The sequence below is a fragment of the Loxodonta africana genome, chromosome 12 (assembly GCF_030014295.1).
Source record: "Loxodonta africana isolate mLoxAfr1 chromosome 12, mLoxAfr1.hap2, whole genome shotgun sequence".
Classification (NCBI taxonomy): Eukaryota; Metazoa; Chordata; class Mammalia; order Proboscidea; family Elephantidae; genus Loxodonta; species Loxodonta africana.
Window position 1 is genome coordinate 46,021,846 of NC_087353.1, and position 27,756 is coordinate 46,049,601.

The following is a 27,756-nucleotide window of genomic DNA, read 5'->3' on the forward strand; positions in this document are numbered from 1 at the left end:
GTCTCCCAGATGGGCTATCCTGAAACTCAAAGATTCATGCAGACACTTGGAAGGTGGTACCACAGTATCCAGCAATCAGTGTCAATATGTATCAATAGTGGTGGCCAGTTCAGTAGCACACCCAAGTGTTGGCTGTCCTGCCATCCTTCCCTTTTTCATCTATTTTTACTTCTCATGGATTATGAACTCTAATACAGCAGTCATATCAGCATGTGCCTTGGGCTCTGCTTTCTGGGGTACCCAGGCATGCAGTCTAGTGGGAAAACATATATGAATGCACATCATTTATGCTAAGTGGAAAAGTAAAGACTGATAGAGAATTCAAGCTAATGGACATGGATTTTGTTCTGTAATCAGAAGGAGCTGTGATTTGTAAGAAGATAGCTCTAACAATTGGGTGGTGACTAGAAGTGAGAAGTGGAGGGTCAAGACAGAGGGTCTGGCTGGCAGCTGTGGCACTTGTCTATGTAGAGGTGGGCTACTCAGGCAACTTTGGAGCACTTGTCAGATGAGCTGTGGGGACTTGTCTGGTGGGGTGTGGGGTAATTACTCTTTTCTGCAAGAAACAGTGGGAGAGGGAGAGGAACATGCATCCAGCTGTGTAGCCTCACCCATCTTTGACCTCTATACATCTACCCCTGTGTAAATGGTTAATATGCTCAGATAGTAACTGAAAGGTTGGTGGTTTGAGTCCACCCAGAGGCACCTTGGAAGAAAGGCCTGACAATCTACTTCTAAAAAATCAGCCATTGAAAACCCTGTGGAGCACAGTTCTACTCAGGTATTTTGGGGTTGCCATGAGTCAGAATTGACGTGATGGCAGCTGATTTTGAACATCTGGCTACAGCTGGAAGAGTATCTCCCTGGTCCTCTGGGACTCCATCATCATTCACCTGCGTGGCAATTTCCATGCTTTGTTAAGTGGAGGGGGTTTAGGGAAGTTCTCTGGCGTAGGACTCTGAAATCCTATTCTGAAGAACCATTGCCTGGAATGACTAAACATTATAGAAATGTTCCTCTGAGTCCTGAGCTCTTTAATTCCCAGGACAGGGTAGTCTTAGCTCTTTCAATCTTCCCCAAAGGAAAGATTTTACTCTGTGACTACCTGTTAGCCTGGCCCCAGTAGAGCTTCTTTGGGCCAACCCTGCCCCATTTGCCTTGGCCTCATGCCTCACATGTTTGACTGTTCTGTTTCCCCATCTGTCTGACTCCACTCATCTGTCCACCAGCAAACACCATAGAGGCTCCCCCTACAATAATGATGGCTCCTATTGACACAGAGGAGCCAGCAGCCATGTCAGAAGCCCCAGGAAGTGGATTTTGGCTTTGCATGCACAGCTAAGCTTTGGTGGGGGAAGGACTGATTGAGTTTGAACAAAGTAGGCGTAATTTCACTCCACTAGGCCTGAGCGCACACCCAGAACCTAAGGAAAATCTATACCTTCTGGAGGGCCCAGCATTCCCAATGTGCTAGCATTCTTCATCCAACAGCATAAAAACAGGTTGGATTAATAGGAAACAATGCCAATGTACTAGTCACTCACAGGGGCCCTCAGGGTCCCACAGGGTCACTCAGCTCCCACATTTCCCTCTGACTTGGGAACCATGCTCACCTGGCATCTTTTGCAGTCATTTCACCCACAGCTCACCCTGTGGGCACTTCTCTAGAAGCATGCTCTGCCTTGACATGAAGACAAAACCAGGATTTCACCCAGATGCCTTCTCTCCTCCACTTTCCCCATTGTTTGCCCTTACAAGCCTGGGTCAGCATGAGTGTTGGGAGGACAGCTCATGCCCACCCTTTAGCAGTTCATGGAAGGAGGACACTCAGCCTCCACTGGAAGGAAAGGTGTGGGAGGAGTACTTCTGATCTCTCTCTGTTCATCCCTCTTCCCAGCCACCTGTATTCTTACTATTCTGTTCCTGTGGTAGGAGGAGAGGATTTTCTGAATCATGTGACCATGACATAGCTTTTTCCAACCTTTTTCTTTAAGCTGTTTGTGTCTTCATACTTAAATTTGGTTTCTAGTAGAGAGCATATAGTTAGAACTTGTTTTTTAAAAATCCCATCTGACAGTCTCTGCCTTTTAAATGGGGTGTTTAAGCAATTTTATGTGATTATCGATTTACTTAGTTTTAGATCTACCACCTTGCTGTTTTCCATTTGCCCCATCTGTTTTCATTCCTCATTTTCTCTTTCCATCATCTTTTGGATTTAATTTGAAATTCTATTATATTCGATTTGAAATTCTATTTTAGCTCCTATATTGGTTTGTTGTGAGGATGGCTTATTGTGAGGATGGCTTATTGTGAGGATGCTGTATTACAGCAATGATTGTGAGGCTGGTGCAGAACCAGGCAGTGTTTCCCCATGTTGTGAATGGGGTTGCTATGAGTTGGAATCTACTCAACAACAACAACATATTGGCTTATTAATCATATTTTTTTGTTTTGTTTTTGGCATTGCTTTAGGAATTATAGTATACATATTTAAATTACCACTTTACATATAACATAAGAACATTACAGTATTCTTCCATTCATCCTACCTCCTGGGTTCACTGTGCTACTCTTGTCAAGCATTTTGCTTGTACATACAATATAATATAAACCCCATAATACATTGTTATTATTTTTGGTTTAAACATTTAAGTATCTTCTAATAAAAATTTAAAAACAAATTTTAAAAGCTTTTTTTATATTTATATATTGTATATTATCCACATATTTACCAGTTACTATCTCTTCATTCCTTTGCATTTTCCTTCTGCCTAAAGTTCTTCCCTCAACTTTCTTGTAGGACTGGGTTTACTAGCAACCAATTATTTCAGTTTTTGTGTGTCTGAAACAAAAAATCTGTATTTCACCTTCATTTTTGAAAGACATTTTTGCTATGCATAAAATTCTATTTTTTTAAATTTTTTAAAAATTCTACCACCACTAATCTGTCAGTTTGTTGTACTGTGGTGGCTTGCACGCTGCTGTGATACTGGAAGCTATGCCCCCAGTATTTCAAATACCAGCAGGGTGACCCATGGTGAACAGGTTTCAGCAGAGCTTCCAGACTAAGACAGACTATGAAGAAGGACCTGGAAATCTACTTCTAAAAAAAAAAAAAAAAACTGGCCAGAGAAAATCTTATGAATAGCAGTGGAATGTTGTCTGATATAGTGCCAGAAGATGACCCCTTAGGTTGGAAGGCATTCAAAATACGACTGGGAAAGAGCTGCCTCCTCAAAGTAGAGTGGGCCTTGATGTGGAGTAAAGCTTTTGGGACTTTCATTTGCTGATGTGGCACAACTACAAACATCCATTAATCGTCAGGATGTGAAATGTACAAAGTATGAATCCAGGACAATGGGAAGGTGTCAAAAATGAAATGGAATGGTTGAAGATTGATGTCCTAGGCATTAGGGAGCTGAGATGGACACTAGTGGCCATTTTGAATCATATAATCCTATGGTCTACTATGCCAGGAGTGACAAATTGAAGAGGAATGGCTTCACATTAATTGCCAAAAAGAACATTTCAAGACCGATCCTGAAGTACAACACTGTCAGTGACAGGAAAATATCCAACTATTACAACTATTATTCAAATTTACACACCAATCGCTGATGCCAAAGATGAAGGAATTGAAGATTTTTACCAAATTCTGCAGTCTGAAACTGATCAAACATGCAATCAGGATGCATTGATAATTACTGGTGATTGGAATGTGAAAGGTGGAAACAAAAAAGAAGGATCAGTAGATGGAAACTATGGCCTTAGTAACAGAAATGATGCTGGAGATCACATGATAGAATTTTGCAAGACCAACAACCTATTCACTGGAAATACCTTTTTTCAACAACATAAATGGTAAGTATATACTTGGACCTCATCCAGTGGAATACACTGGAATCAAATCGGCCAAAACTGTGAAAAGGGAGGATAGAGAAGCTTAGTATCATCAGCCGGAACAAGGCTAGGGGCCAATGAAGGAACAGACTATCGATTGCTCATATGCAAGTTCAAGTTGAAGCTAAAGAAAATTAAAACAGGTCCACGAGAGCCAAAGTACAACCTTGAGTATAACACACTTGAATTTAGAGACCATCTCAAGAATAGATTTGACGCATTGAACATTAACGACCGAAGACCAGACAAGTTGTGGGATGACATTGAGGACATCATGCATGAGGAAGGCAAAAGGTCATTAAAAAGTCAGTAAAGAAAGAAAAGACCAAAATGTATGTCAGAAAAGGCTCTAAAACTTGCTCTTGAAAGTAGAGTACCTAAAGCAAACAGGGGAATGATCACATAAAAGAGCTGACCAGAAGATTTCAAAGGGTGGCTCGAGAAGATAAAGTATAACAACAAATTGTGCAAAGACCTGAAGTAAGAAAACCAAAAGAGAGGAACACGTTTGGCATTTCTCAAGCTGAATGAACTGAAGAAAAAAAATGTAAACTTTGAGTTGCAACATTGAAAGATTCTATGGGAAAATACTGAATGACACAGGAAGCAACAAAAGAAGATGAAAGAAATATGCAGAGTTACTGTACCAAAAACAATTGGTGGACATTCAACCATTTCAGGAGATAGCATATGGTCAAGAACTGATGCAACTGAAGAAAGAAGTCCAAGCTGCACTAAAGGCATTGGCAGAAAAAAATGAGGCTTCAGGAATTGACAGAATACCAACTGAGATGTTTCAACAAATGGATGCAAACCTGGAAGTGCTCACTCATCTATGCCAAGAAATTTGGAAGATAGCTACCTGGACTACCAACTGGAAGAGATCCATATTTGTGCACATTCCAAAGACAGATGATCGAACAGAATGTGGAAATTATTGAACAATATCATTAATATCACATGCAAGTAAAATTTTGCTGAAGATAATTCAAAATTGGTTGCAGCAGTACATAGGTAGGGAACTGCCAGAGAATCAGGCCAGATTCAGAAGAGGATGTAGAATGAGGGATGTCACTGCTGATATCAGATGGATCTTGGCTGAAAGCAGAGAATACCAGAAAGATATTTATCTGTGTTTTATTGACTTGCAAAGGCATTCAACTGTGTGGATCACAACAAATTATGGATAACTTTGCAAAAAATAAGAATTCCAAAAACAATTGTGCTCATGCGGAACCTGTACATAGAACAAGAGGCAGTCTTTCAAACAGAACGAGGGGATTCAGCACGGTTTAAAATCAGGAAAGTTGTGTGTCAGGGTTGAATCCTTTCACGATACTTATTCAATTTGTATGCTGAGCAAGTAGTCTGAGAAACTGTACTATATGAAAAAGAATGCAGCATCAGGATTGGAGGAAGACTCATTAACAACCTGCAACTTGCAGATGACACAACCTTACTTGCGGAGAGTGAAGAGGACTTGAAGCACTTACTGATGAAGATCAAAGACCATAGCCTTCAGGATGGATTAGACCTCAACATAAAGAGAACAAAAATCTTCACAATTGGACCGATAAGCAACATCATGATAAATGGAGAAAATATTAATGTTGTCAAGGATTTCATTTTACTTGGATCCACAATCAATGCCCATGGAAGCAGCGGGCAAGAAATCAAACAATGTATTGCACTGCAAAACACTTCTCCAAAGTGTTCAAAAGCAAAGACGTCACTTTGAGGATTAATGTGCCATGATACTTTCAATTGCCTCATATGTATGCAAAAGCTGGACAATGAATAAGGAAGACCAAAGAAAAATTGATGCCTTTGAATTATGGTGTTGGTGAGGAATATTGAATATACCATGGACTGCCAGAAGAACAAATAAATCTGTATTGAAAGAAGTACAGCCAGAACGCTCCTTAGAGGCAGGGATGGCAAGACTTTGTTGGACATACTTTGGACATGTTATCAGAAGGGACCAGTCCCTAGAGAAGGACATCATGCTCTGTAGAGGGTCAGAGAAAAAGAGAAAGACCCTCAAGGAGAGGGACTGACACAGTGGCTGCAGCCATGGGCTCAAACATAGTAACAATTGTGATGGCACAAAACTGGGCAGTGTTTCGTTCTGTTGTTAAGTAGGGCTGCTATGAGACAGTACCTAACAAGAACAACAACATAAAATTCTAGGTTTATTGTTTTGGGTTTTTTTTTTTTTTTTTTTGGTTCTTTAAAAAAAATTGTTCCACTCTCTTCTGGATTGTGTTGTTTTCAGTAACAGCCTGTCGTCATTCTTTTCTCTGGCTGCTTTTAAGCTTTTTATCTTTATCACTGGTCTAAGCAATTTGATTATGACATTCATTGATGTAGTTTCCTTCATGTTTATTATTTTTAGGACTCATTGAGCTTCTTGGATCCTATTATCAAATTTGGAAAAATATTTGTCTATTATTTCTTCCACCTCTCTCTCTAGTCTCCTTTTGAGGCTGCAATTATTCATATTCTAGGTTGCTGGAAGTTGCCCCACAGCTCACTGATGCTCTGTTCATTTTTGTTGCCTTCAATCTGCAGTGTGTAATTTAGCATTCATTCCATCCAATGTGTATTTCATTTCTAGAATTTTCATTTGAGCCTTTTAAAAATATCTTCCATATTTCTCCTTAACATGCTGCTGCTTTCCTTTAAACAGGTGAACGATATTTATAATAAAATAGCTTTATTATATAATATATTATAATATAATAGCTTTTAAAAAATGTTCCTGTCTATTATTTCTATCATCTGTGTCATTCCTGGGTGTTCCTGTTGATTAATTTTTCTCCTCTTCTGGATAGTATTCTCCCGGTCTTTGATATCTGGTAATTTATTACTGGATGTCAGATATAGTGAATTTTATGTTGTTGAGTGTTGGAACATTTTTCTTTAAATATTTTTGAGTTTTGTTGTGGGTGTTAGTTAAGTTACTGGAAATGATGAGATCTTTTGAGACATGCTTTAAAACTTTTTAGGTGCGGCCAAAGCAGCCTTTGATCTGGGACTAATTTTGTCCACTACTGAGGCAGCCAGTGAGGTAGCATGTGTGATTGTGAAGCAAGCAGGGCTCACTGCAAATCTAGCCAAGGGGAACAAAGTGCTGGCAGCAGCCGCTGCAGGGGTCTAATATATCAGGGTTAGGAACAGCAGTGCTCGGTGTAGATGAGTAAGGGGAAAAAGGGTGAATCTGAATTTCCCACTTCTGATTCTGATGGATTCAGAGGAAATGGGCTCTTACACAAAGCCATTAGTAGAGTCACCAGAGTCCAGGAGTTTCTAATCACCCCTTTTTGAGCCCCTCTTTTTTTTTGTCAGTGTCAGAGGGCTGATCCAGGAAGGAGGCAGGGCCAGGACCCATACAACCTAGCACTTCCTGTTTTGGTATCTGCTGGGCTTTTTCTTCTGCTGGCTCAAAAGAATGTCAGTCTCCAGTTCAAGATCCTGAACGCCCATGATTTCTCCTGCCTATGACATCGACATCATAGACTTTCCTATTCAAGGAAAAGATTTCTCTGTGTAAGTGTACCATCTGGATGCCTGACAGAGCTTGGCAAATTAGAGTCTTTTACAGCGCTGTGCCTTTATAATATGACATGATGACTCAAAATTACATTAATATCTCTGCTGCTGCAATTCTATGAGTCTAGGATTAAGCCTGTCTCTCTCTAATGAAGAAAAATTAATGAAGAATTTCATTCATGAAACGTTAAAATGGCCTCCCCATTTCTCATTGAGCTCTCAAGAGAGATTTTCTTAAGGCCCACAGGGTCTATGTTTAGTCTCATCTGTGATCCACCCTCCATCCCCATTTTGAGAAGAAAATGTTCTTCCATAAGGTATATATAATTACCCCTTTCTTCGATGCAACAACATGTTTTCTGGCAGGAGATTGGAGAACATTTGTCAAGTGTACTGTTGGAAAATGCACTTTGTGCACGGTAAAGAAAGAGTTAAATTAAAGATAAGTTCAGCAACTGAGGCTCGTTTACTTCCTCTCTCTCACCTCCCTTGGCTGTAAATTTGGCCAGAGTAAACTAAGTGTCTCTAATCAACTTGGCCACATAAGAAAGTGTCTCCCACCCCGCCAAGAGCCCAGGCAAACCATAAGCTGGGGCTGCCTGAAGGGGCTGTTGCTTTCCTGGGGAGAAGAGATGTTTGGGGATCAAATCAGACAGTTGAAGGCAAAGGAAATTATGAATGTGAGTATCGCTGTTCATACACTTTGCAAATCGTTTTAAGGGCACTCTCTCATTTCCTCTATCTTCTCTGTGTGTTTCACACACGTGGGCACACCCAAATAAGACAGCCTAAATATATTAGCAAAGTCACACTCAGGCTTTATTGTAATTCTTAGATAAAGCCATTAAAAACAAAACAAAAACATTAACTGAGGATAACAGAGGTCCAAGACCTCAATATTAAGCTCCATTTTTAAGTGAAAAAAATTTGAAGCAAGGGGTAAAATAATCGGCACAATTAATGTCATGCAAACTACCTGAAAAGCTGCAGGCCCTAACTGTGCCTCCCAAAGCTAGGAAAATACTAACTATGGTCGCTGTCTCCTGGCACCAAAAAGGCAGCTCTTAAATGATCTCAAATAGCAAAACATGCCCAGGTTTTATTTCCTAAGCACCGAAACGGAAATTCCCAACATAATAAACCCCAAAACATTTGATTTCCAGCAATGCCTAGATCTGTTCAAGCCTGATTTTGTACAAGTCTGGGGCAGAAGAACAGAAGAGTCCAGGAGGAGCAAAAATTGGGTTGGGGTAGGGTAGGCAGCAGGGAGAGGAGTGCTTGATGAGAAAAGGAGAAGACAAAGTTAAAATAAATGCAAATGATGGGCTACAAATAGAAACTACCTCCTAAAAGGTTATAAAGAGACAATATATTGTTAAAAGTTAATTTTAAAGAAAAAGGTAAAATCATGACTTGCACACAGAAAAATGTGCACATGTTAAGGAGTTTGTTTACTCACGATTGGAGGGAATTAAGCAACTGTTATAATCAGCTCAAACGGAAAATTAAAACAGCACAGGTTTGTATGGAGTGAAGGAATGTTGAAAGGAATTTCAAATAAAGATAAAACTGGTTCTTCCAAGGGAAGAAGGAAGTCAATTAGATCATTATCAGACAGAACATAACTTACATATTTGTCAATTACTTACAGCTTACAAAGGGCTGTAAAACAGCTCAAAGACAATGAACAGTAGAATTTCATAACCCAAAGTCTGTGCTATGTACCACACATAGTTTTCCAGTGAAACACAATTTTCTTTCCTAAATGTTCATAACAGGTTGTTAAGGGAAAGTTTGGTTGTTTGGAGGGAACACCCCTTCCCAGAGAGGATGACCTCGCGGTGAGGTTAAGCCCATAAAGAGTTCGTGGGTAGTTGGTATGTTGGTACGGACCTCTAAGGCAAAGTTTGGGTAAAAAAACAAGACATATCCTACTCATCTCAATATTTATTAAATCTGGTCACTTCACACACACACACACACACACACACACACACACGCCCCAGCACAACTCTGAAATTGGAATATGAAAGTGAGAAGAAACGTCCGGAATCTTCTAGTCTAAACGCCATATCTCACAGATGAGAAACCTGAGAACCTGGGCTGGGATTTGCTCTTGGTCACTCAGCTTCTTAGTGGCTGTGAGATTGCTTCTCTAAGTCTATGATCCTAGTGGTCATCAGATGATCCAACATAGCCCCCCAGGCAAATTTTATGTCCATATTCAAAGTCCATTTTCCTGGGAATGGAGCTAGAATGTTCATTGGATATTTGACCCTGGCTCTGAATTGTGCCCAGCAACACACAAAATACACATCTGAATCTAGTAATACGACATTAACTGAAAGGTGGCTACCTCAGAATTTTTAAAAGGCGTTTTGGGGGAGGAATCATTTTAACTGCCCACATCTCTTAAATAAAAGAAAAAGAAAGAAAAAGAAGCTAAGGAAATTTGACCAATGTATTCCTTTTTTTCCTGGATGAGTTACGCTGTATCAAGTGAAAGCATTTAAAATCCTTTCACTGTTCTTTCTAAAGTTAACCGCTTCAGCACTCAAGAGTTGAGAGGTTAAAATGTGAAGAGCAGGCATAAGGTCTAATTTTTCAGTTTTTTGTGTTCTTTCTCTTTCTATCCTCACCTCATCTCTCACTCTGTCACACTCCTACAACAGAAACAGCCCTGGAGGCCTTTTTGCAATAAACTCGGTCAAAGCCCAGTCTTCAGGGAAGAAGACTGGGTTGTTGCTTTTAGGTGCTGTTGAGTCCATTCAGACTCATAGCAACCCCATGTACAACAGAACAAAACACTGCCCAGTTCTGTGTCATCCTCACAATTGTTGCTATGTTTGAGTCCATTGTTGCAGCCGCTGTGTCAATCCATCTTCTTCAAGGTCTTCTTCTTTTTCACTGACCAAGCAAGATGTACTTCTCCAGGGACTGGTCCCTCCTAATTACATATCCAAAGTGTGTGAGATGAGTCTTGGAATCCTCACTTCTAAGGAGCATTCTGGCTGTATTTCTTCCAAGACAGATTTGTTCATTCTTCTGGCAGACCATGGTATAGCCAATATTCTTCACCAACACCATAATTCAAAGGCATCAATTCTTCTTTGGTCTTCCTTATTCATTGTCCAGCTTTTGCATGCATATGAGACGACTGAAAATACCATGGCTTGGGTCAGGCACACCTTAGTCCTTAAAGTGACATCTTTACTTATTAACACTTCAAAGAGGTCTTTTGTAGCAGATTTCCCCAATGCAATATGTCATTTGATTTCTTGTTTGCTGCTTCTTTGGGCGTTGATTGTGGATCCAGGTAAAATGAAATCCTTGACAGTTTCAATATTTTCTCTGTTTATCACAATGTTGCTTAATGGTCCAATTGTGAGGATTTTTGTTTTCTTTATTTTGAGGTGTAATCCATACTAAAGGGTGTAGTCTTTGCTCTTCATCAGCAAGTGCGTCTAGTCCTCTTCGCTTTCAGCATATAAGGTTGTGTCATCTGCATAATGCAGGTTGTTAATGAGCCTTCCTCTGCTCCTGACACTGCATTCTTCTTTATATAGTTCATATTCTTGGATTATTTGCTCAGCATACAGATCGAATAAGTATGGTGAAAGGATACAACCCTGACACACACCTTTCCTACTTTTAGACATGCAGAATCACTGCGGTGTGATGGATTGCTTTTGTGTGGCCTTTCTAGCCATGGTCTTATAACTCCCACCCAAGTGATTGGGCAGCACTGTGCAGATATAGTAATTGTGGCCCACCAAAGTGATTGATCAGTTTTGCCATCCCACTGAGCTTGAAATAAGCCACCCCAGAGGCAGAAATGAACAAGATTCTACCGACACCAAGGAAGAACAACCAGGAGCCAGTACGTCCTTTGGACCTGGGATCCCTGCTATGAGAAGCTCCTGGAACCAGGAGATAGAGATGTAACACTGAAGGCAGAGAGCCGGCAGTAGACACCTGACAGCAGGAGATGGCATGGTGGACTTTCCAGCCCAAGGAAACAGAAAGCTTGGAGAGAGAAAGCTGAGTGACTTTGTGGAGAGGCCTAGGGCCAGGGAGAGGTATGCCCACAAGCACAGCTGGGAAGAGGCTGTCCTGATGGAAGAACTGTATCCTTGAGTGTTCCTGATCCTGAACCGTAACCTGTTACTTCCCTAATAAACCCCACAATTGTGAGTATTGTCTGTGGGTTCTGTGTGGCCACTGTAATCAATTATCAAGCCCAGTAGAGAGTGCCATGGGAGGGACGGTTGGTGTCCGAACTGGTAAAGATGGCAGAGAGAGGAGGCATGTCTGACCCCTGCCTCATAGGAATCAGCCTTGGACTGTTGACCTTGATTCTCCTTGTGAAGTTAGAAGAGGTCAGTCATGGCCCCCATGCCATTTTTGCAATTTTCTCATTCTGTTCAAACAACTGCCTCTTAGTCTATGTACAGGTTCCTCATGAGCACAATTAAGTGTTCTAGAATTCCCAACCTTTGCAATGTTATCCATAATTTGTGATGATCCACAGTTGAAGGCCTTTGCATAGTCAATAAAACACAGGGAAACATATTTCTGGTGTTCTCTGCTTTCAGCCAAGATCCATCTGACATCAGTAATGATATCCCTTATTCCACATCCTCTTCTGTATCCAGCCTGAATTTCTGGCATTTCCCTGTACCGCTGCAACCCAATTTGAATTACCTTTGGCAAAATTTTACTTGCATGTGATATTAATAGTATTGTTCAATAATTTCCACATTCTGTTGGATCATCTTTCTTTAGAATAGGCACCTATATGCATCTCTTCCAGTTGGTTGGCCAGGTAGCTGTTTTCCAAATTTCTTGGCATAGATGAGTGAGCACTTCTAGCAATGCATCAGTTTGTTGAAACTTCTCAAATGGTATTCCGTCACTTGTTTTTCGCTAATGCCTTCGGTGCAGCTTGGACGTCTTCCTTCAATAGCATCGATTCTTGATCGTATGCTACCTCCTGAAATGGTTGAATGTCGACCAATTCTTTTTGGTACAGTGACTCTGTGTATTCCTTCCATCTTCTTTTAATGCTTCCTGCGTCATTCAATATTTTGCTCATAGAACCCTTCAATATTGCAACTTGAGGTTTGAATTTTTCTTCAGTTCTTTCAGCTTGAGAAATACTGAGTGGAAGAAGGGAATGAGAAGAAAGTACCAGCAGAGTCACCCATGGTAAACAGGTTTCAGTGGAGCATGTATACTAAGACAGATTAGGAAGAAAGGCTTGACAATCTACTTTCAAGAACTAGCTAATGGAAACAGCAATGCATATGAAAGCTGAGCAATGAGAAAAGAAGACAGAGGAAGAATTGATGCTTCTGAATTGTGGTGTTGAAAAAGAAATATTGACTGCCAGAAGATCGAACAAATCCGTTTTAGAAAACATAAAACCAGTTATGCTCCTTAGAAGTAAGGATGACAAAACTTCATCTTGCTTACTTTGGATATATCATTGGAAAAGGCAAATCCCTAGAAAAATATATTATGTTCGGTAAAGTCGAGGGTTGGTGAAAATGAGGGAAACCCTCAATGAGATGGATTGATACAACAGCCACAGGAATGGGCTCAAACATACCAACAATCATGAAGATAGAGCAAGACTGGCAACGTTTCTGTTATACTTAAGGTCACCATGTGTCAGAGTTGTCAACAACAACAAGAGACATTCAGGTAGATACATCTCCTAGACCAGGGGACAGAAGTAGCTGGAATTCCAGGGAGAGGTCAGGCTGCAAATATATGATGGGAATTATCAATTTATAAACCCATCAAGTGCCAAACATGGGTCAGAGTTTTATTGCTGGCATCTGTGAGGGGTTGGGCTGACCATGTACGGTGCCTCCACCCCTATTCATAAGCATTTCATCCAAAGCAACTGACTACAACTAGGACTCGGGAAAACAACAACTCCCCACCCACCACAAAAGGGCTCGCTGCTACTTACCCTTCTTGTGGAACACTGTGGTCCATGTGGGTGAGTGGGATGCTCTGATTCATCATCCAAAGGATTGCAGTGTTTGCTGATCTTATAGTCCAGTAGCTGGATTATTCTGTCCATATTAGGCAGTGTTACAGATTGAATTGTGTCCCCCCAAAATATGTGTTGTAAATCCTAACCTCTATGCCTATGGTTATAATCCCATTTGGGAATGGGTTGTCTTTGTTACGTTAATGAGGAAGGGTTAATGTAGGGTGTATCTTGAGTCAATCTCTTTTGAGATATAAAAGAGAAAAAAATGCAAGCTAGCAAGAGAGATGGGGTAAGATAGATGCCAAGACACTTGGGGATCTCCAAGGAACCACGAAGCATAAGCTAAAGAGACAAGGAACTTCCTCTGACTGTGACAGAGAGAGAAAGCCTTCCCCTAGAGCTGGCACCATGAATATGGACTTCTAGCCTCCTAGACTATGAGAAAATACATTTCCGTTTGTTAAAGCCACTCTTGGCATTTCTGTTACAGCAGCACTAGATAACTAAGACAGGAAGAGAGTAGGGGTGTCTTCCAGGGCTGTGTAAACCATCAGTGGGTGATCCATTTACACCTGCCACGTCATTCACTGGTGTCTTCAATCAGCCAAGAGAAAAGATGTATGGGCAAAACATTGAGTCACCCCATATGTCTGCTCTCTGAAGACACAAAATGCCCACTCCGTGCATCCTGAGTAAGTTCTGTGCCAGGTTCCCAGGCAAGCATCCTCCGGCAGCCTCCTCTTCCTCTCCGCCATTCTCCTGGCACCCAGGCTGCCCACTCCAAGTAGATGGCTCAGCATGTACCCGGCCATAAGGCCCCAATCATCTTCTCTCAGGGCTGAGAGTTTAAAGAGGGGAGCAGGGAGCTAGGAAGCTGTGAGAACTGGTTTTTAATGAGCACCAGCTGTGGAGTTAGAAGACCTGGGTTCAAATCCTAGCTCAGGTTCTTCTTCTTTTCTTTTTTATCTTTAGTTACTTAAAACAACAGGAATGTATTTTCACACAGTTCTGGAGGCCAAAAGTTGGGAATCAGTTTCACTGGGCCAAAATTAAGGTGCTGGCAGGGCTGCACTTCCTTGAAAGGCTCTAGGGGAGAATCCATTCCTTGCCTTTTCCATTTTCTGTGGCTGCTGGCATTCCGGGCTCTGCGACTGCATCACTTCAGTCTTCAAGGCCAGCACTTTCAAATTTCTTCCTGCTCTGTCCTCGCATCTCTCTCTTGCTCCCTCTCTCTCTTTGCCCTAACTCAGATTCTTATTAGTTGCATGGTCTACTTCATCGTTCTGAGCTTGCATTTTCTCACCTGTAAATTAATGATAATATCAACTCTAATACTCCTTTGACAACTAGGTCAGGCAATATTTTTAGAAGAGCATAGGACATACTGAGAGCTAACGTTTATGTGTGCTTAGATTTTATCAGAAACTCTTCTAAGCACTTTGCATATTTTTTAACTCATTTGATCTTTCTAACCACCCTAGGGGTTGTCATGAGTCAAGGTCGACTTAACAGTAGTTAACAACAACAACAGAGGTAGGAGCAATTATCCCCATTTTATAGACAAAGAAACTGACACCATGCAGTTAAGTGAATCGCTCAGGTTCGCAGAGCTAGAAAGCAGCGGGACCAGAATTTTTGTTCAGGCACAAGAGAGCCCACACTCTGAATGCTCCCATCAGTGGTTGTCAAAGCGTAGTCTCTCGACCAGTAGGGGAAAGCACAGCATCCTCTGGGAGCTTGTTAGAAATGCAAAATCTCAGAACCCACCCCAGAGCAATAGAGTCAGAAACTCCACAGGCGGGAAGCAGCAATCTGTGTGTTAACAAGCCCCCCGGGTGATTGTGATCCTCAGCAAGTCTACACTATTTTTTCTACCTTCCAGTTATGTTGTTGTTGGGTGCCCTTGGGCTGATTTTCCACTCATAGCAACCCATGTGACAGAGCAGAACTGCCCCACAGGGTTTTCTAGGCTGTAATCATTACATAAGCAGATAACCAGGTCTTTTCTCTGGCAGAGCTACTGGTGGGTTCAAACCTTTTTGTTAGCAGTTCAGTGCTTAACCATTGCACACCAGGGCTCCTTTTCTACCTTTTTAGCAGACAACAACTAAACAAATTACATCTCCTCTCCTCCCCTTGCTGTGTATGTATTAGGTACTTCAGTGCATTATTGTCATTATTTCTCACCAGAACCACATTCTAGAGACCAGAAAACCCTGTTGGCCCTTTCTTTGTCTCCCTGGTGTGACTCTCACCTAGCCTCTGTCTCCCTTAGATTAGGTGCCTGAGACCTTGCCCTTGAGACCTTCTACTTCCCCAACTCCTCTCTGCCTTCTAAGAGGGAACCCTTTGCCCAAGAGGTAAGGCATGTTTACTTTGGGCCTGGCTGGGTCTCGCACCACAGAAGATGCTGCCGTCCCAGAAGCTCAGCCGGAGGCTTCATGTACCGGGGGACCAGGCCAGAGTATCTCTCTCCCCGTCTCAGTGAGCTCCCAGCCCATCTGCAGGGCCTGGAGAAGCCTTCACCACTAGATCCTTCCCTTTCGCCAACCATTCCCCTGGTCCTTGTCCACACACCTTGCTCTCTGCTCTTTGCTCCTAGTGGAACTTCCTAGTAGTGGCTACCATAGAGAAGCCCCTGAGCAGGTGACTCATTGTTCTCCATGGACCCAGAGTGAAGATCAGGTCTGTGTCCAAAGAGGTCAGGGCGCCTCCAAAATGTATGCCAAGGAGCACTGTCGGTCACCCTAGAGCCAACTCGAAATGAGATTTAACTTGATTTTTTTTTATTCTATTACTGGGCACGCTTTACAACTTTTAGCAGGTATTACTTGAACCATTTCTTAAGTGAATGCTCTTAAATTTTCTACTCTGATTGAGACCTGGCATCGATTATTTTGCCTACCCACCACTCTCTTGCCCATTCACCTGTCCCCTTTTGCTCACACTTACCTTCCTCACTCCATCCCTACCCACATTTGGGTTGATTTTAGTAACGAGAGAAAAAGGGGAACTCACGGCAGAAGTGACTTGAACTCCAGGGAAAGAACTTTCGCCATGTCAAAGGGACCTGTTTCTTCTGTCAGAAAAGTTAGGCCAAGTGCTACCCCTACACCAGGTGGCCCAGGCAGTCTGAGTACCAGAAGCCTGGAAATCCTACCACCCAGGCTCCCTGCTGCTTTGTGCAGCATCGCAGAGCCCAAGGTTGGTCCAGTCCTGGGGCAGTTGGGAAGCTGCAGCAGGGGTTGTTGGGTTGAGATGGAAGGTTACAAGCTCACAGCCAGGGTAACCCAGTCTTCAGAAGAATGGTCTACTGGAATGGGAGCTCCCTGAGAGCAGGCTTTTATCTGCCTTATGCCCGTGCCTGGAACAGTGTCCATAGTCACCTGCTGCCATCCAGTCAATTCTGACTCATAGTGACCCTATAGGACAGAGTAGAACATCCCATAGGGTTTCCTAGGCTGTAATCTTTACAGAAGCAGACTGCCACATCTTTTTTCCTCGGAGCAGCTGGTGGCTTCAAACCGCCAGCCTTTTGGTTAGCAGCTAAGGGCTTTAACCACTGTATCACTAGGGCTATTTTAGTGCCCATAGTAAGTACCCATAAATATTTCTCAAATGAATAAATGAATGAACAATGTATTCCTTCTTCAGAAGCTTCAGAGGCTTCACTACTGGGTTGTTAGGAGACTCAGATGAATTAACGATACAAAAGTACTTTGTCAGCTTTCTGTGCTTTTCGTTTACATAAGATAGAAGTTGCTATTTGGGTGTCCAGTCCTCTGAGTTTTATCATGTGCACAGATCCTTGTAACCACTACCTCTAACGAGATAAAGGACAATTCCAACACTACAAAGAATTCCCTTGTGCTACCCCTTTTGCAATCACTGATCTGTTCTCTGTACCTATAATCTTGCCTTTTCCTGAATATCACGTAAATAGAATTACGTGGTACATAACCTTTGAGTTGGCTTCTTTTGCTTAGGGTCATACATTTGAGATTCAACTAAGTCGTTGTGTATATTGATGTCTGTTCCCTTTTATTGCTGAGTAGTATTCCATTATGTGAATGTACTACAGTTTGTTTATCCGTTCACCCATTAAGGGACATTTGGGTTATTTTCAGATTTTGGTAATTATGAACAATGTTGCTATACACATTTGTACACAGGTCTTTTTGTGAATATAAGTTTTTATTTCTATAGTATAAACACCTAGAATTGGGATTGCTGAGTCATATGGTGAATATATGTTTAACTGTTTTCCAGAGTGACTGTACCATTTTGCATTCCCATCAGCAATGCGTGAGAGTTCTAGGTGCTCTGCGTCCTCAGCAGCATTTCTCATTGTCATTCTAATAGGTATGTGATGGTATCTCATTGTGGTTTTAATATACCATTCCCGAATGACTAATGATTTTCAGCATCTTCTCATGCAGTTATTTGCCATCTTCTTTAGTGAAGTACCTTTCCCAATCTTTTGCCTGTTTTAAAAACTAGGTTGTTTCTTATTGAGTTTTGAGAGTAGTTTTATATTCTGACTCCAAGTCTATTGCCTGGCATGTGATTTGCAAATGTTTTCTCTCTATTTGTGGCTTTTCTTATTCTCTTTAAGGTGTCCTTCAGAAGAGTAAAAGTGTTTGATTTTGGTGAAGTCCAATTTATTTTTTTCGTTTATGGATCATGCTTTCGGTGTATCTAAGAAACCTCTGCCTAACCCAAGATCACAAAGATTTTCTCCTATAAGTACTATAGTTAAACATTTTACATTTAGGTCTATAATCCGTTTTGAGTAGAATAGATCATTGTTTGACATAGGGTGTCTAGTTGTTTTAGCACCATTTGCTGAAAAGCCTGTCCTTTCTCCGTTGGATTGCCTTTGTATCTTTTCCAAGAATCAATTGGCTATATTTTTGTGGATCTCTTTCTAGACTCTTTATTCTATCCATTCTTTCACCAATACCACACTGTCTTATTAAAATATAGCTTTATTGTGTGTCTTAATGTTGAGTTGTGAGCCCTCCAAACTTGTTCTTCTTTTTCAAAATTGTTTTGGCTTTACTTTCCCATGTATATATATTTAAAACCAGCTTTTTTACACCTACAAAGAATTCCTCTGTGATTTTTATTGGAATTGTGTTAAATCCATAGACCCATTTACATAAGCTTGACATCTTAGCTGTAATGAGTATTCTAAACCACAAACATGCTCAAAAGGGGAGGCTGGAGGATGCTAAATCCCAGCTCCTGGCCCAGCTCTGCCAGTAACAGCTGAGTGATCTTGGGATAGTCACTTCCCCTGACTGATTCTCATTGTCCTTAGCAGTAAAATGGAGAGATTGGATTAGATATACACTGAAAGGCCCCTTTTCAGCTTAGGCTATCTGTGATCCCCACTGTAAGCTTGGGCTGACCTGCCTGGAACATCAGTGATGTTACTGAGTCTCATCTCAGGGCCTGTCTGCTGAGATGGCCCAACAGATCCCCCATACCCAAAATGCAAGCTCCAACGCAAACAGTATAATGAGGGACTCCTGCTGAGTCAAGAACCAAGAGGCTTTGGTTAGCTGAGTGACCTTCTCTCATTCCTGGGTACCACAGACCAGATAAGAAGTCTTCCAACAACTGCCTGAGATACTCTCCTGTCTGTGACAGGAGGTGCTGACACAGGCCTCTGTTACCCCCAGTCCAGGGAAATAGTGAGAAGGATAGGCCTTCCAGGAATGCAGGAGAGAAGAGACTCCCACTCCCATCCAACCTCAACCCACCCCTTCATGTATGTCCAGGTGGAGAGAAAAAAAAGCCAGGTAGCCCAGCAGCACTATTTACAATGCCCAAACACTGAAAACCACCCAAATGCACCATAATCAGGGAATGCTTAATTTTAAACACAGCATGGTACATCGAGACCCTGGAGCTCAGCGTAGCTATTAGAAAGGACAAGTTTGTGAATTATACATTGAAGTGTGTAATAGACAAGATAATGTCAAAAAAAATTGACAATGAAATAGCACAAACATACCATTACAGTGATGCTAAAATGTTCAGAAATTACACTGACAAGATTTGGAAAGATATTAGTGGTGATGCAGAGTCTGTGACTGATAATGAGTATTATTGAGCAGCTGCTCAATGAGGCACTGTGTTAAGTGCTTTGGTATATTTAGAGGTGAATTCAGCTTGATGCTTACCCTGGAGGGCCTTACAGCACAGCTGGGGTTGTTCCACAAAAACAGAAGGCTGTGAGGCAAATCCTGACTGAGGGCTGCTTCCAGCATGATTACAGAATGCTGTCAGACTCCAAATTGGATAATCAGGAGTTGAGTATGGAAGGGCTTTTGAAAAAAACAGCTCTCCTAGGGATGTGCGGACATCAGAAGGCAGTCGTCTGAGCATATGGATCAGTCAGGGTTCTCCAGAGAAACAGAACCAATAGAGAGATCCATAGGTATACTGATACAGGTATATGGGTATAGGTAGATACATATAGAGATATGTACACATAAACCTGTGCCATCAAGTGGATTCTGACTCGTGATGACCCCATGTGTTACAGAGTAGAACTGCTCCATGGGGTTTCCTTGACGTAATAGTTATGGAAGCAGATTGCCTGGCCTTTCTTTCAAACCAGCAACTTTTAGGTTAACAGTTGAGCACAAACCTTTTGCGCCACCCAGGGACCTGTGATAGAGATATATAGATATATCTATATATTTCTATCTATCTACTTATCTATCAAGGGACTGATTGATTTTAAGGAATTGGCTCATGTGATTGTGAGGATGGCAAGCCTAAAATCCATAGTTCAGGCAACAGGCTGAAAACTCCAGCAGGATATCTACGAACAGTAGTAAGTCGGAATTCCTTCTCCCTCAGGAAACCTCAGTTTTTGTCTTAAGGCCGTCAACTGATTGGATGAGGCCCACCCACATTATTGAGGGCAATCTCCCTTACTCAGAGTCAACTATTGTAGCTGTTAACCACATCCACAAAATACCTTCATAAAAAAAAAAAAAAAAGCAACATCTAAACTAGTGTTTGTCCAAACAACTGGGCATCACAGCCTAGCCAAGCGGATACATGAAATCAACCATCACAGCATATGACCAGACAAAGTTGAGGGGCCCTGGTGGCATGCATGGCTGCTCAGGCCCCAGCACAGCTCAGACTTAATGCCCTTGGGTCTCTGAGGCTCCTGATGTGTCTCAGGACTGAGCTTCCCTCACTGTGTGTCCTCACATTTTCAAGCCTCATGTTGGGGTACTTCCAGCTCTTTGCTTTCCTGAGATCCTGGCCCTTCAGGCTTTGGGAGACCAGAGCAGAAGGTGCTGAGATTTCTGCCTCTTGGTGGGTCTGTAGTTGGGAGAGCACCAACAAGGCAGTGTCCCTCCTTGGTGAACTGTGGAGGGCAAAGCTGGGCTGGGGTAAAGGTGCCTAGATTCTGACCCTGGGCACTTGCCTACTTAACACCCTGGTCTTCTATTTCCATATCCATACAATGAGAAGATCATACAGTACTTTACAAAGCACTTTTACATTTGCTAATGTCTTAAATAGCATTTGTTAAGTCTATTTAATCAAACCAGTTGCTGCAGAGTCAATTCCGACTTTTGACAATGCCATGTGTGTCAGAGTAGAACTGCACTCCATAGGGTTTTCAATGGCTGCTTTTTCAGAACTAGATAGCCAGGCCTTTCTTCCGAGGTACCTCTGGGTGAACATGAACCGTCAACCTTTCAGTTAGCAGCCAAAATGCATTAACAGTTTGTACTACTCAGGACCCCTAAGTCTGTTCACTGATGAAGAAACAGAAGCTCGGGAAGAGTAAGTGACTCACCTCATTCCCATTGCTGAAGACTTCTTAAGGGCATACAGTGGTTGGTAGCTGAGAGGGTTTCTCAATTTAGTGTCCAATGTTTGCCCTCCTAAACCTCTTCAGAGCTGACCAAGCTTCTTCCTGGCCTCTCAGACTGTTGAAGGGATGGGGCTAAGGCCTTAAATACCCACTGAGTGACCAGTGCTGGGCTTGAGGAAATGCTGTTTAACACAGCTTGGCCTCTCTTAGTCCAGAGACCTTGGGGGTTCTTTGGGTGGGAGGCGAGGAGCCAGGCCCTCTGTGTCATAATTGCATCACTCCCTTGCTGATAGTTAATTAGTTAATTACTGTGGGAGAGGCAGGACCAGAGCAGAAATGCCAGCTCTAGGTAGGGAAACAACACTTGAACCATGAGTAATTCTCATTAACTCTAGTAACAGGCCTACTCTGCTGGGGGTGACTATCTGTGTCAGGGTTGGAAAGGTGGGCTCTCAGGAGGCCCTGATTCCCAGGACAACTGACACTGGCCAGTTCCCAGGGTGGGGAGGCAGGAGGGCAGGCCTGAACATCCCCCAGAGTGCCGACACCCCCAACAAAAGTTGGGGTGGTGGTTTGGGTAGTGCCTTACTGGTTTAGGTGGCTTTAGCCACCTGTCCTTCTCCAGCCTGGACTGAAGGAAGATCCTGCTTCTTCCTGCTTCTCTCTGGAAGGAAGTGCTGCCCTTTATCTCCTGACTTCTCCAGCCTCTGGGCACTCCATAACTGGGACCTTCAGAGGCAAACAGTCCATCTTCAAGCTTCTTTGGGCAACTGGCAAAACTGCTGATGGTCACAAAGAATCTGTAAGACTGAGCAAGAGTGCAATATATACATATATACATATATATATATATATATTTTTTTTTAAGAGCTAGTTACCTTAAAAGTTGACATGATTCCATTAATGTCTTGAGACATGTCATTCTAGGCCCATCGCCACCCCCCAATCATAGAGACAAGCCAAAGTCCTTTTCTCTTCCCTCCTCCCCCCCAACTACCACCGCCTCATTTCCCTTCCTTCCTCCCCTTAAGGTTAGGATAATTTATCATCCAGCCCAGCTCCCTTTGGAGAGTGAAAGGACAGGAGCTGTTCACCGTTACACTGAGGCAGTGGGCAAAAACCACAACTATCCCTGGTAAACCCAACTTAGGATCACCTTTCCAAAGGAGAAAGTCTAGACTGTTCATCATTGCATATGGGGTCCTTCATGACCTCATCTCTGGACACACCATCCTCTCCCTCACCATCCAGGCACCAGATTTCTGTCAGTGCCTTCCCACTCTCCTTATCCCTGGACCTTTGCTTATGCTGTTCCTTTTGCCTGGAACACTCTTCCTCTCCAAACCATACGCCCACAACCCTTTTCACAGCTTACTCCAAGGCATCCTTCAGTTGGCAGCTTAAACACACTTCTTCCGGGGAGCATTTCCCTACCCCCATCCTCACAAGTTGGGGTGAGATGCTGTGGCTTGGTGTGCCCATGTCTCCTTGATGCCCCTTATCACTTTCTACCCTCTATCGGAGTTGCTCGTTCACCGTTTCAAGTCTCCACTGGACAGTAGCCCTGAGAGCACAGAGGACATGTTCATCCCAATGACCATCGTCTTTCTCTTTCCTAGTGTAGAATAATGGCTTGTTGAATGACCGAATCATGTTATCAGAACCTGTGCCTGGAAACGTAAGCTCACTCTCACTGAGACAAAATGGTTCTCTTTTTCTCTCTCTTGGGCGTTTTCATTCAACAGGTGGCAAAACTCTATCTAGTCCAAGTTAAACTGATAACGCTGTACTTGTAGAATTTCAAATGCCAATTGTGATCATTAAGGTTGTGTGTCAACTTGGCTGGGCCATGATTCTCAGTGGTTTGGCAGTTATGATGTAATTTGGTAATCACTTCCATGATGAGATCCGATATAATGTGATCACCTCCATGATGGGATCTGTTGTGAGTAGCCAGTCAGTCGAAAGGGAGTTTCCTTGGGGGTGTGGCCTACATCCAATATTGGTGAACTTTCTGGCAAGGCTCACTGGTTTTTCTTGCTCTGGATCCTGCAACTGGCTCCGGTTCATCTGACCTCTGGTTCTTGAAAACTGAGCTAGGAACTTATCTGCCGATCTTGGGATTCCTCAGCCTCTGCAGCCTGTTAATAAGAGGCTGGCTGTCTGATCTGCCGATCTTGGATTCACCAGCCCCTGCAGTGAATAGGAGAAGCCTTCAGCCTAACCCACAGACTTGGGACTTCCCAGCCTCTACAACCATGTGAGCCATTTCCTTAATATAAATTTATCTACGTATATATATATTTATAGGCTTCACTGGTTTTGCTTCTCTAGAGAACCCAGCCTAAGATGCCAGTAGTTGATTTGGAAATCACCCTAATGTAAATGGTGGCAAATTCCACCTAAAACTGACCCTGGTCTAGCTGAAGGTCATGACGGGAAAATCAGCCCAATATTTTTAACATTGATGCACAGTGACTGTGCTCGTCTTACCAGGGTATGAACTCTCTAGTCCCTGGGAGTCCTAAGGGAACTAGCATCACACCTGGGAAAGTTTTATTTTTTAAAAATACTGACCTTTTGTCTCAAGAGTAACAGCTACATGTTGGTGATATTTATAATTTGCAAACTGTTTTCATGTATGTTAATTTATCTGTCCTCATGACAACCCCTTTACAGATATAAAGCCTGACACCCAGAAAGGTAGAGGGAGTTGCTCCAGGCCTCATTGCTGGCAAGTGGCAGAGTCTGGAGGCATGCCCAGGTGGGCTGGTTCCACATCCAGGCCTCTCTCCACTGCACAGCCTTGTCAGCACAGGTGATGGAGCCAGTACCATTGTTCTTGGCGGCAACAGAGGGCTGGCTGGCTGCATATTGGCAATGGTTTCCAGATAAAGGATTGCTGATGGATGAATGTGTTTTATTTTCCCTACTACATTATAACTCCTTCAGGGTAGGGCACTTATTCTTTTCATACTTACATAATTTTACATCCTTATCATAGTTTCATGTGTCTCTGGGTGGTGCAAATGGTTAAGGCATTCAGCTGCTAACCAAAAGATAGGAGGTTTGAGTCCATCCAAAGATGCCTCAGAAGAAAGGCCTGGCAATCTACTTCCCCAAAATTAGCCATTGAAACCCTATGAGGCACAATTCTACTCTAGCACACATGGAGGTACCATGAGTCAGGATCAAAGTTTCACATTCCACAGACATATAAGCTCTAAGAGGGTAAGGACTTGTCTCTTGTTCAGAGTCACATTCTCTGTGCGTGCCACGTGGTAAGTGCATTTTATGTATATTTATTGAAGAAAATATTTTTAATTTAATTTTTGTTTTGTTGAGAATATACACGGCAGAACACATACCCATTCAACAGTTTCTACATGTACAATTCAGTAACATTGATTACATTCTTTATGTTGTGCAACGATTCTCATTCTCCTTTGCCAAATTGTTCCTCCCCCATTAACATAAACTCACTGTCACCTAAGTTTCCTATCTAATCATTCAAGTTGCTATTGTCAATTTGATCAAAGGAAATCATTTTTACGTTGCAGGGGGCCTACTGCAGTGTTCTGGGCATAGCAAATGCTCAGTTAATGCTTAGGAATCATCCAGTGATAAGCTCTGACTCCTTCTTCAAGAGAGTGACCCTGAGACCAATTAAGGCACCTGCATTTCTGGAAGACAGCTGTGCCCTCACCCATTTCCGCTTACCATCGAGAGAAAAGGCATTCATAATAGCGGACCTAAACCAAATGACAGGAACATAAAGGAAGCAAAGCCGAGGGCTCAGACTAAGACATCATCTTCCAGAGCAGAACAATTCATTTCTCACGAAGATCCCAACTCAAATCCTCCCTGGTTTTGGAAGGGATGGCAGGTCTTTTGTAGTCTGAACTATCTAGAGCTGGGTATGAGAGACTAAACAAAGGGTTAGAATCAGGGATAAAAGACTTGTGCGCTGGCCTGGGTGTCTGAAGACATGAGTTTCTGATCTGGGCCAGGCCTACTGCTAGCTGAATTACACAAGATAAGCCATGTTCCTTCTGCAAGTCTCAGTCTCCCAAGCTTACGTCTTCTTGGATCCATAGGGAGAAGGTACTGAGCTGGTGGCATTAGCCTGGGCACTAGCTTCCTACCCAGGGCTGATATGGGGAAAGACCATAAACATGCTATAGAAATGCCCTTCTGTAGAGAAAATGCCCACAGTGCCCATTCCTGGGGGACTGCTCTTACACACAAAACCCTGGCCCAGACATGTATGAGTCCTGGTGGCACAGATGGTTAACATGCTTAGCAGCTACCCAAAAGTGGGAGGTTCAAGTTCACCCATAGGTGCCTTAGAAGAAAGGCCTGGTGACCTACTTCCAAAAAAATCAGCTATTGAAGACCCTATGGAGCGCAGTTCTACTCTGACACACCTGGGGTCACTATGAGTCAGAATTGACTGGACAGCAACTGGCTGGCTTTTTTTTTTTTTGGCAACTAGCTTTTTTTCTTTTTTTTGCCTTGGTGAGTGTGGACCTGGTGGCAGCCAGTAGGCCTCCCTCCTGCCACCTGTGATCATCTGCTGACAGGATAGACGGTCTTGGTCCCCATGCTAGGGAAGTAGCCAGTTCACACAAGTGGATCTGAGCCTGAGCCAAGCACTAGAAAACCTAGATTCTCATCTGCTTCCACAGGTGACTCACAGCCTGATCTGTCATTTGAACTCAGATGTGGATGAAGTAGACCTTGGAAACTATCCAGGGTCAGGAGCTGGTGGATTATCACCTAGTAGGGAGCCATGGCTCTGAGCACGCCTAATAAGGGAGATACCTGATAGAAAAACTTTGTTAAGGAAGGGAGGCCTAGGATAGGGAAAGTAGGAGAAGGTGTGATTACTGAAAAGTTCAGGTAGTTATACCACCTGCCCCTCTCCCCTCTGCCCTGACATGCTAAAGTTTAAGGGACCTTGAGCAGGACTTAATCCCACACTTTCTTTTACAAAAAAAGGAAAATGAGCCTCTCTTGATAAAGTGAAGTGACTTTCCCGAGGACTTGCTGCTGATCAGAGGCAGAGCTGTGAGAAATATATCCCAGGCTTAGAGCCAGGGCTCCTTCCTCCACCTGACTCAGACCTGACAGGAAGTTATGTAGCCAATGCCAAATGGAGCTGGAGGACAGCCAAGTCTAGAAGGACAAGGAAAAGCATGTCAGAAGATACCAGATGAAGTCACAAACATCTTGGAAAGTGACAAAAGATGGAATGAAACTAGGATTGGACTAGGAAGGGCAAACTCCAGGAGTTTGTCATACATCAAGGGCAACATGAATAGTTTGTTCAGATTCCTGTAATAATACTCATCATGATATAGTATGAATATCTGCTTTTGTAATTGTTACTCTCACTAGCCTCTGAGTTCCTTGAGGGCAGGATCTATGTATTATTTATCTTTAGATCCATGGCACAATATCTGACTCAGTATTGTCTGGTAAAATAACAAATGAGTGACTGAATGCATATCAGCAGGGTAATGGGACAGGGCCTCTGGAGTTCCATCCTCGGCTCTGCCGCTTGCCATTTGTAAACCTAGGGCAAGGAAATTACAAATGGGAGTGATGACAGTACTCACTTCACAGGGCTATGTGAGGATTAAATAAGATCAGGCATCTGAGTGCTCACTAAATATTAGCTATTTTTATGATGACTATTTTTAGGAAGCAGAAGCAAGGGGGAAGTTAAATTAGGTATGCCTGGAGAATGGCATGCAATTCAGTGAGAAGGTTAGGCTTGGGCACATTGTGAGCCAGGACAAGTTTGGCTTGGTTTCCATCATTCCCACTTTCCCCCTCTCCCTACCACCATAATTTCTGGAATCTACCTAATCTCTTTTTTTGAGAATCAGGGCAACTTTTGCCCATCTCCAGTCTATCCTGGCAAACAAACCCTTCCTTTAGAGGGGAAATTGGACAACATAGGCTATAAACACCTCTGCTTTTATGGTTCTGTACGGGTGCTATCTCAGACTCCCTGGCACCTGAGAGGAACAGGTCATTTGGAGCCTTGGCCTTCTTGAGTCAGATCACACTATGGTGGTGGGTAGCCACCGTGTATACCAGCTCCTTAGAGCCATCTTGAACAAGGTAACAGGAGAGGCCAGTGCAGGCCAGCCTTTCATTTCTGACCACCTCTCCTCCTAAGATGGACACACGAGAGAAGGTAACATGAGTGCACATGGTCAGGGACCACTATAGTGCACGGTACATGCCCAAGGCAAAGGGTCAACCCTCCCAAACTAGCTGCAACTCAGAGTAGGGGAGAATTAATATTTAATGGATGTCTTCCATTTGATAAGGACTGTGCTGACACTTTGCATAAACTGATGCCAAAAAGTGCCATTATGGTTGTGACATATCTTTAGTTTTCTCTGCCCCATCTTTTGATCTGCTCGAC